Genomic DNA, 9244 nt, shown 5'->3' with positions numbered 1-9244 from the left:
TGACCCCCCCCCCCACACCCCAGAAAATATCCTTGTGGAGCTGATTCAGGGAGGCCTGTGCTTTCTTGCAGCTGTAAATAAGGAAAGATGTTGAAATTGGAGGCTGGAGCTGCAGTCATAAAACAAATTTATCAAAAGCTCCGGTTGAACGCAAAGGAAATTCCAAGCAAATATTGGGCTAAATACTGCAGATCCAGCTGCTGGCTAGAGACCGCATGCTTAATCAATAATAGCTCTGCCAGATGGAGATGATAAGATAGTCCACTCAAATTTGGGAGGCACCCTGGTATGGAAAAGGCTCAATGAGAAACAAGAAACCCATAAAAACATGCCCAGAAATTAGTTTCCACTATGACAGGCTCTGTCTCCCCACAGCTGAGTATTGAGCTTGGGCAACTTAAACATACGAGAGGGTAGGCAGCAGAGGAACACGCCAAGGCAAAACCAGTGCACCTTGCAAAGTTCATTTATCTGAGAGTAAAACTGATCCTGGGTTCAAATATTGGACAACCCCTCCCGTCAAAAGGTACCAAGAGGAAGACCTAGAGACAATTCCCTTTTCAATACAACTTGCTCTTCTTTTTGAGCTGCTCCCTGGACTGGCTCCCTGGCCCCCTATGAGCGGCAGGCCACCACTGTCTTGCTGAAATATGGAAGCTTGGCAATCAAGTCACTGAAACGCAGCTCCGCGGCGGCAGAGGCAGAGAAGGTGCCGGGGACATTTGCCAACGTGTGTCTGTCCTTATCCAGGTGGTAGCAAAAGCTGCCAATCCTAACTTCCTTCCTTCCTTCCTTCTTTTCTTTTCTTTCTTTTTTCCTTTACCCTCTCGCTATTGGCCTCCCTCACAGCTCAGCTCTCGCCAAATTGGCTGCATATGATTGTTCACTTGTTAACTTGCTTAGTCGGTGACTTCTTAGATCGTGGCGTTGGAAGGAATCCCTGCCAGGCGGCTATACCGCGGATTGGGGAGGGTGGCTCGATCACGGGAGGCAGGCCTTAACTCTTCAGAAGCCGGCGCGAACTCGAGAACTCGCCGGCTGGCTGGCTTGGCGACAGTCGCGCTTCCCCGCAGCTTAGCTGGGGTGAGAGAAGTCGGGTCCGCCGGCTTTGGCGAGATAGGCAGCGAGACGGGGCGGGGGTGGGGACTTGGGGAGGTTACCAAAGGCCAGAAAGCTGGGAAATTTTCCATGGTTTGATCAAACAATCCATACATCATCACGCGAGGGCTGGGTGACGCTATAAATCGCTAGTGAGGAAAGGCTGTGTGCCGGCGAGGGGGGTGGGTGGGTCGGGGTTAGGAGCTTCAAACAACAGCGACTTCCTCTGATGATGCCGGAAAAGGGTTGGCTCGCCCAAGCGGGGAAAGGGTTAAGAGGGGGACAGCAGGCCGGAAAGCCTTTGAAAAGAAGACTTGCTTTGATACCGGGTAATGCGATTCTCCTCGGGAGCACTTAACCTGACTAAGCTAGCAGTGGTTACCCGCTTTGAGCATAAGTTTAAAAAAAAGGACCGTTAACTTGTTTCGCGCTTTGGAGCAGGGATAAGGTCGCCCCTGTGGAGGTCTTGGGCTACTAGATCTGTCCTGTCGGATACTTGTTGGCAGCAAAGAATTAGCTATTTCTGGATCTCAGGGCCGCCACCTAGAGATCGTCCCGAGTTTTACCACCCAGATACGTTGGCCTTATGCTTGCCGAGACCGAGCATATTGAGGAGTGAGCGATCTGTCCTCCAGGTTTTCTCTCAAATTACGTCTTTCTCGTACTAAGCCATCTGGAAGCCTTGCGAGATATTGACCCAGCTGCCCTTCTTTCCTTGAAAAGCCCAGGATTTAAGGGTTATGCGTTTCCTAAGCGGGTGCGAGAAATCTTGCCTCTATACTACCCTAGCAGACGCGTCCTTCCCTCTCCCCAAAGGCCCACGGAAACATGAGACGTCTGAATGTAACAGCGTCGTATTTATTCCGACGCAAGGCTCGCCGCATTTATTCTGGGTTAGTGTAGATATATGTGTAATCTTAGGAAGAAGTTGCGGGTTGCTTTGGCTTAACGTGTCTGAATCCAGGCAACGCTGGAGCATAGACAACGGCCGCATAGGCAAGCCGAATGTGTGATGACGAGCCCCGAGTGTTAAATAAACGAAGGGACGGGCAGTCACTGCAAGATGCCTTGGCGTGAAGGGACGCGTGGATCGATCTTTAATGTTACCCTCCCTTGCTGGTTTTTCTGAGGGTCTGGGGCCTGTTCCCCAAACAGCCCTCTTGTGGTTTGGGCGTGATCTGCCCACCGTTAAAGGGCAAAGTACTTGGACCAGCCTGTCTTTTCTACACCAAGGATACGCTTGTGTTTCGCTGTTCCTCCGCTGAACTGTCGCGGTGGAAAGCCTGTTTTGGATCTCCCCCCGCAAAGAGGACAGGCAGCAGACGTGGCTTCTCCCTTTTGCCTCAGGGCGTGTTGAAAGCCCGTGCTAGCACCACGACGCCAGTCCCGGGCAGCTCGAGAAAACACGCGGGCTCAGTACACAGTCAAGCGCTGAAGGCCCTGCAGCTGCTACTGCTGCTTCCATCCAGGATGCAGACGGAGGAGCTTGCGTGTGCGCTAATGACCCGGGATTTTATAAACCTTTATATTTCGAAAAGCGCTCTGTGTCTCTTCCCTGCACTTCTGATGGCTCCGGCACCGTCCGCAACCTCTTTCGCTCATCGGCTTCCCTGGGAAAAGGAGAAGAAAGAGTTAACCCTTCGGAGGTAGCTAGAACAAAAGAGAATGCGGCCAGCCAACGGGAGCGCAAAGTTGCTTTTTGACACCCTCTGGTTGGGCGCGAGTCGGCCAATGGGCGCGGAGCTCCGGCTGCCCGTCTGGCCCCACGTGGGGGGGGGGAGAAATAAGATTAGAGGCTGGTATTTATTGGCTGGCTGGGGGCCCCCTCATTGTTCAAGCTTGTCTCGCTGCCAATTCTGGGCCCTGCGCGCGGCGCCCTTCATCAATCAGGCTGCGTGTGAAAATAGCACATTTCTGACACTCCCTAACTCACTGCTTAACAATGTTAATGGGCCTGAATGTTTGGAGAAGGTGCCTGCTTAGCCACAGCTCGGGGTATTTAAAGGCGCAAAGACCTTGCAGTAGGGAATGCCCCTGGATGCGGCTAGGTGGGGTGGGGTGGCGTGGCGTGGCGTGGGGGGAAGGGGGGGGAGGAGGAGGAGGGGTTCTGCCTGGTTGGACGAGGGTGGGAGCGGGCGTCTCTCGACTTCCGAAGCCGTTTTGAGTTCCATTTCGCTGATTGCTCTCGTGAGAGCTCCGCCGCTGCCAAGGCTGCTTGTGAGACGGAAGGGTTTGTCCGGGCGCACGTGGTGCAAGCAAGGCGTGGGGTGGGGTGGGGTGGGGGGAGGGGAAACCAGCCGCGGCGCTGCTTTTGCCATGGTTGCAATGCCGATTCCTGCGCTCGGGACGCAAGGGCGCGAGATGGCGGTTCCCACCGAATGGCTTTGCAAAAGCGAGTTAGACCGGGAGACGTTCGCCCGGGCGCGGTGCGAAACGCCGCCTGTTAAACGTATCTTAAAAGAACATGGGAACGGGCGAGCGAACTGCAGCGTGGGCCACCAGAAGGAAGGGACGCTATAATAAAAAAAATCACCCGCCGGTATAGAGATAACAATTGGCACAAGGGGTGGGAAGCGCCTCTTAGCAGATTCACTGGCACCAGATTGAAATCGAGCAAATAGAACTAGTATGGTAGAGTGGGTGGGGTGTGTGTGTTTTTTTTTTTTTTGGCAAGGCTGGCATCTTTAAAAGCCACGAGGGAATCTCAAACCCCAAAACGTCAGTTGTCACTTCAGCTCGCCATGCCAGGAGGAAAAAAGAAAAAAGAAATAAAAGGGGGGAGGGGGAAGGGGAGCTTGCAATCACGGGCTTGCAATCAAGCCTTATGGAAGAACTAACTCCCTTTCGGAGAAATCTTTGTATTTGTTTCATCAACATGTAAGCCGCCTCGATTGCCGCCGGAGCAACTCCCAAGTGACCCCAGGAGCCACAATTCTCCCACCTGATTCCTCAAACCGGGTTTCTGAGCCCTCGATTTGGAGAGATTTTTTTTTTTTATTGATTTGATTTGGTGGTGATGTGCGCTGAACTTTCTGGGCAGTTGGTGCCGAAAGACCCAAGTTATTTCAATAGCTTGATTACAATTTCAGGCTCTGTGCACTCGGGTCAATCACGCAATCAGGGCTGCTTAGTTTTCTCTACTGTCAAATTGGCAACCTCTCCTTTTAGAGCTTTCTTTCTTATCTCTTCCCCCCGCACCCACCCACCCCCATCGCACTCCTGCTGTTTGGAACCGAACTCTCCCTTGAACTGTTTATAGAGTCGAGTTTCCGGAGGTTGGAAAAAAAGCTCGTAAACCATCTCTTCTTCATCGGACCTTTTTGATGCTGAAAATAACTTTTCAGCGGCAGTACATTATATTTATTTCATTTAGCCAACAGCCACCTCATGCACAATTCTAGGCAGCTCGAACGAATTAAAACAAAGCAGAGTTTAAAGCAGCCCCATTGGGGGAAAGGGGAATCTGATAATTAAACCAGGGTCATGCTTGCTGTGAGTGGGAGGGTGGCAGGATAACTTAGTATCCTAACCTAGTTCCTTATAGAAAGAAGCAATGTTCTCTTGAAGGCAGGTGAATCTGAAACTAGTTTAAATTATGGTAACACAAGAATTAGATAATGTCTTAAAATTGATTACCATACAGGTATTGTTGATTCTGGTGTGTAGCCTGTTTTACAACATTTATTGTTTGGGTTTTATTGTACTTAAGCATAAGCACACCCTAACTAAAAACACTACAATTATTGCTACTCAGACCTATAATGTGTAAAATTAGCATAAGTCATTTTAACTGTCTTGTTAATAACGGACTGAGAAAGTAAGCTTCAGGATAAATGGAAGTTTGTGTATTTTTTTTCAGATTGATGGAATGTGTGTATGTGTGTGTATGAAGTATTTCTTCTACATTGGATAATATGACTCATAATCACTGCTACCCAGGCCAGATTGTCTGAAATCAACTGAATTGGTAGTTGCTTTGCGCATCTAGAATGTCACAGAATGCTTTCCCATGAAAATTATGGAAATTTGGAGGGAAGACCTTAATGAAAAGTTATCTCCTGGCCTCACTTCTTGATTTGTATCTTTTTTTCAAACCAGGCATTTCGTAGAGATAATTGTAGCAAAGAAAAATAATGTAGAGTGTGTTACATTACAGCATAGGTCAATGGTGGCTCATCTTTTTCGGGTCCCGTGCTGATAATTGTGCCCCACCATGCCCCCTGTGCATGCATTCGCGATCCCCCGTGCGCCATGAATCTGTGCATGCGTGTGTGATTCCCCCACATGCTGCACATTTCTGCACATGCACACGATCCCCTGTGCACACGCTGCGCATCTCCCATGCAGTCCCTCATGCATGTGTGCCAGATACCCAACAATCAGCTGTCGGGCGGTGGCACATGCGCAGTGGGGCTCTTCCGGGCGAGCTTTTGTGTGCCGGCAGAGGTAGCTCTGCATGCCATTTCTAGCACGCGTGCTACAGGTTCTCCAACACGGGCATAGGTAGTCCTCAACTTACAACCACAATTGAGCTCAAAATTACTATTGCTAAGCAGGGCAGTTCTTAAATGATTTTTGTTGAGGATTTTTTTTTTGCCAAAGTTGGTAAGCAAATACCATGTTTCCCTGAAAATAAGACCCAACTGGAAAATAAGCGCTAGCATGATTTTTCAGGATGCTCGTAATATAAGTCCTACTCCAAAAAATAAGTCCCAGTTAAGATAATCAGCCAGACAGATGCATTTAGTACTGTATTTCCCCCAAAATAAGAGCTAACTGGAAAATAAGACCTAATGCGTCTTTGGGAGCAAAACTTAGTATAAGACACAGTTTTTCTGGAGAAACATGGTAACTGCAGTTGTTAAGTGAATCAGGTAGTTATTTAGCAAATATGGCTTTCCCCATTGACTTTGCTTGTCAGAAGCATGCTAGGAAGGGTACAAAATGGGGATGACATGATCCTTGGACAGTGCAACTCTCTCATAAACACAGACCAGTTGTCACGCACTTGAATTTTGATCATCTGACCATGGGGATGCGGCAACATTCATAGGTATAAATAGTGAAATGTGAAAACTGATCATGCGTCACTTTTTCAGTACTGTTATAACTGTAAATGGTTGTTAAACAAATGCTTGTGGGTCAAGGACTACCTGTACAGTATTTTCCCTCCGGTCAATGTTTGGCTATGAGGATATATTTATGAGGATATGAAGCAAGAGCCAGCAAAGGAGTCTAGGTTTTTGCTTGCTCTAATAAAAACGTAACCCTATTTCCTGGGTGGGCAAAGTTGCAACCACACTGCACATAATAGATTTGGGGAAGGTAGAAGAGCACATGACTAGTGGGAGGGCTGTGCCAGACATGCGGGCAACACTGGGATTTGTTGTTTCCTCCCTTGGGTTTTGGTGGTATTTTGGTAGATGGTTTTTCCTTTCCTTAGCATTTTAAAACAATGCTAAATCTATTTTGGGATTTACAGTCCTGAATACATGTATTTCCTGCCTTGGAATTGTGGGGAAATTATTATTTTATTGCCATAATCAGAAAGGGAAGAAACAAAAAATTATGCTCCTGGTGTGGCTGTTGGTTTTCTTACATCTGGTGTGTGTGCAATAAGTTATATCTTTCCTTAAAAGATTAGAAATTTCCTTGCTTTTGTAGGATTAGTTCCCAAGGCCAGTAAAAAATGGGAGATTACTGTTATCTTTTCTTATGGTAGAGAATCCAACCTTGACAATTTTGTGGACTTCAGCTACCAGAATTCCCCAGCCAATTGCCAAGCTGGCCACTTCTGTTATAGGGCCAGTAAACATAGCTTATTCAGATAACTCACGGCACTGAAAAGTCAGAAGTACTGTTAGAGGAACAGCTTTTCCAAGGCTGATACTACAATGCCTGCCTTCACAATGTTTAAAGGCAGCACAATCAAGGAACATGTGTAATGACCATGAAAAAATGTGTCCCAAGATGCTCTTGTGACAACTGCAAAACTTCTAACAAGAAGGGATGTGTGTGTATTTGTGTATGTGAGAAAGAGAGAGATAGTACAGTATATGTTGTATTGGGAAATAAAAAAGGAAAATAAGAACCATACTTGCAGCTAGAGGCGGTGGCGATTCCTGTGGCTGTTTACATTGTTCCATACAAATAATCTCTAGGATTCTTTTTAAGGGTTTGAATATTCTCAACAATATTTCATGCCTGCATTGGATGCCTAATGATATGACACTTTGGTATTTGACATCGAGCAACCAATATTTTTGCAGAATTTGATACATGAGCTAGAATAGCATTTCTCAGTAACAATGGATGATACACATCAATATATCACAGTGATTTTCAGACTATGTGAGTATTTTATAAATCAACATTTGCTCAGGAACTTTTGGGGAAAACTTGATTACGAAAAGACATAGAAGTTACTCAAGTAAACGTAGAGTGGTTCCTATACTGCAGAGTATATTTTGGAAGCATCTCCCTGGTCTAGAGATGCTCCTAAATTTCCTAAGTGACCATCAGGATCTATTCTTGGTTGCCACAGTTTGGCTTCAAGGAAGAAAATACAGAGCTGACCCAGCTTCTATTTAGCCTAGCCCTAGACCTTAGAATTTGCCCCATTGCCCTCCTCTCCCCGTTTAGTGAAAGTTTTCACTAAAATCCTCATTCAGGCAAGCAAATTAAATAAAGGAACAAGAAAGGGAGGACAGCTAAGGTAATTGTTCCTTGGAGAAGATTTAATTTCATCACTGGCTAGCTAGCCATGAAGTGTGTTGTATTTACCAACAAAATCTCCTTAGAGGATATTCAAATTTGGCTGGCACAGACAATTCCCCCAGAACTGTAGCTGCTGCACTGTGTGCTTCATTACAGGCAGTCCACAACTTACGACCACAATTGAACCTAAAATTTCAGCTATTAAGCAAAACAGTTGTTAAGTGAGTTTTGCCCCAATTTATGACCTTTCTTCCCACAGTTGCTAAGTCAATCATCACAGTTGTTAAGTTAGTAACACGATTGTTAAGTGAATCTGACATCCCCATTGACTTTGCTTGTTAGAAGGTTGCAACAAGTGATCACATGACCATGCAGCACTTCAACTATTATAAATATGAGCCAATTGCCAAGCATCCAAATTTCAATCATATGACCATGGGGATACAATAGTTGTGTGAAAAACATTCCATACCATACCACACCACACCACACCATACTTGATATTCTGCAAAACTTTTCAGTACACAAAAATCTTCACAATTCCTTTATTGTTCATCTTCACATTTCTGCAAAAGAATGTTTAAACTAACGACTATTTTTGCCTCTGCTTAGCATATTGGGCAAACATGACTGGCTCAGAAACTCTGGGAGTTGAAGTCCACAGGTGGTAAAGTTGTCATGGTTGCCCACTCTTGATAATATACTATGGTCTGTAAATCATGTTTGATGATTTAATTTGCTGTGTGAATCCTGGCAAACTTTTTTTTTCATAAAGTGTAACTAAGCAAGCCATGGAATTTAAAAAAAAACAAAAACGAACCAGTTTCTAGTTTCATTTCCAAAAAAGAGAAGGGGATCACCAATTCAGAGGATAGAAGAGGAATACTCGCTTAAAAAAATATGCTAATTCTTATGTACATATTTTTGGGAATGATTTGTATAATTTAAACAGAAATTGGACAATTTTTTCTATAACCGGAAAGCTTATGGCCAAGTAATATTTTGCCTGCTGCTCAGATGTCAGCATGCCACAGCATTTGATTAAATCATTTTAGGTAATATGGAGCATCTGATTTTCCACTGCCAACATCATGGGATATTCTGGGAATAGAAGTTGGGAGCCCAGATCTTCACAGTGATGGGTTGCTGCTAATTTTGAAGGCGTATGGTCAGCTTGTGGCCGTTTACTCTTTCCCCTTTGCTTTATTTTCACCAAAAAGGTTACTAAAGAACAAATCACTTTTCAAATCCACAGTATTTTTTCCCTCAAGAAGAAAAAAGAAGACCATGAAAAAGTGGTTCCCAGTCCTCTAGCCCAGAGGTCTCCAAACTTGACAACTTTAAGACTTGTGGACTTCAACTCCCAGAATGCTGGTTGGAGAATTCTGGGAGTTGAAGTCCACAAGTCTTAAAGTTGCCAAGTTTGGAG

At 45.7% G+C, this 9244-nt stretch overlaps 1 long non-coding RNA gene across 2 annotated transcripts in view; it reads left to right on the top strand.

Annotated features, from left to right (window-relative positions):
• Positions 1-1050: 1050 nt before the first annotated feature.
• Positions 1051-9244, top strand: part of LOC148127028 (uncharacterized) — a 29482-nt gene continuing 21288 nt past the window's right edge. Inside the window, exon 1 of one of the 2 annotated variants that reach the window (XR_015741846.1) lies at positions 1051-1083. This is a non-coding gene — a long non-coding RNA (uncharacterized LOC148127028). Of the gene's footprint in view, positions 1084-1335; positions 1428-9244 lie in introns of those variants that run through there. The other variant, XR_015741847.1, reaches the window with a different exon arrangement.

The sequence above is a fragment of the Pseudonaja textilis genome, chromosome 2 (assembly GCF_049901715.1).
Source record: "Pseudonaja textilis isolate UNSWEBS1 chromosome 2, rPseTex1.2, whole genome shotgun sequence".
NCBI classification, from domain to species: Eukaryota; Metazoa; Chordata; class Lepidosauria; order Squamata; family Elapidae; genus Pseudonaja; species Pseudonaja textilis.
Note: the sequence above shows the minus strand (reverse complement) of the source record. Positions and strands in the feature narration are given on the sequence as shown.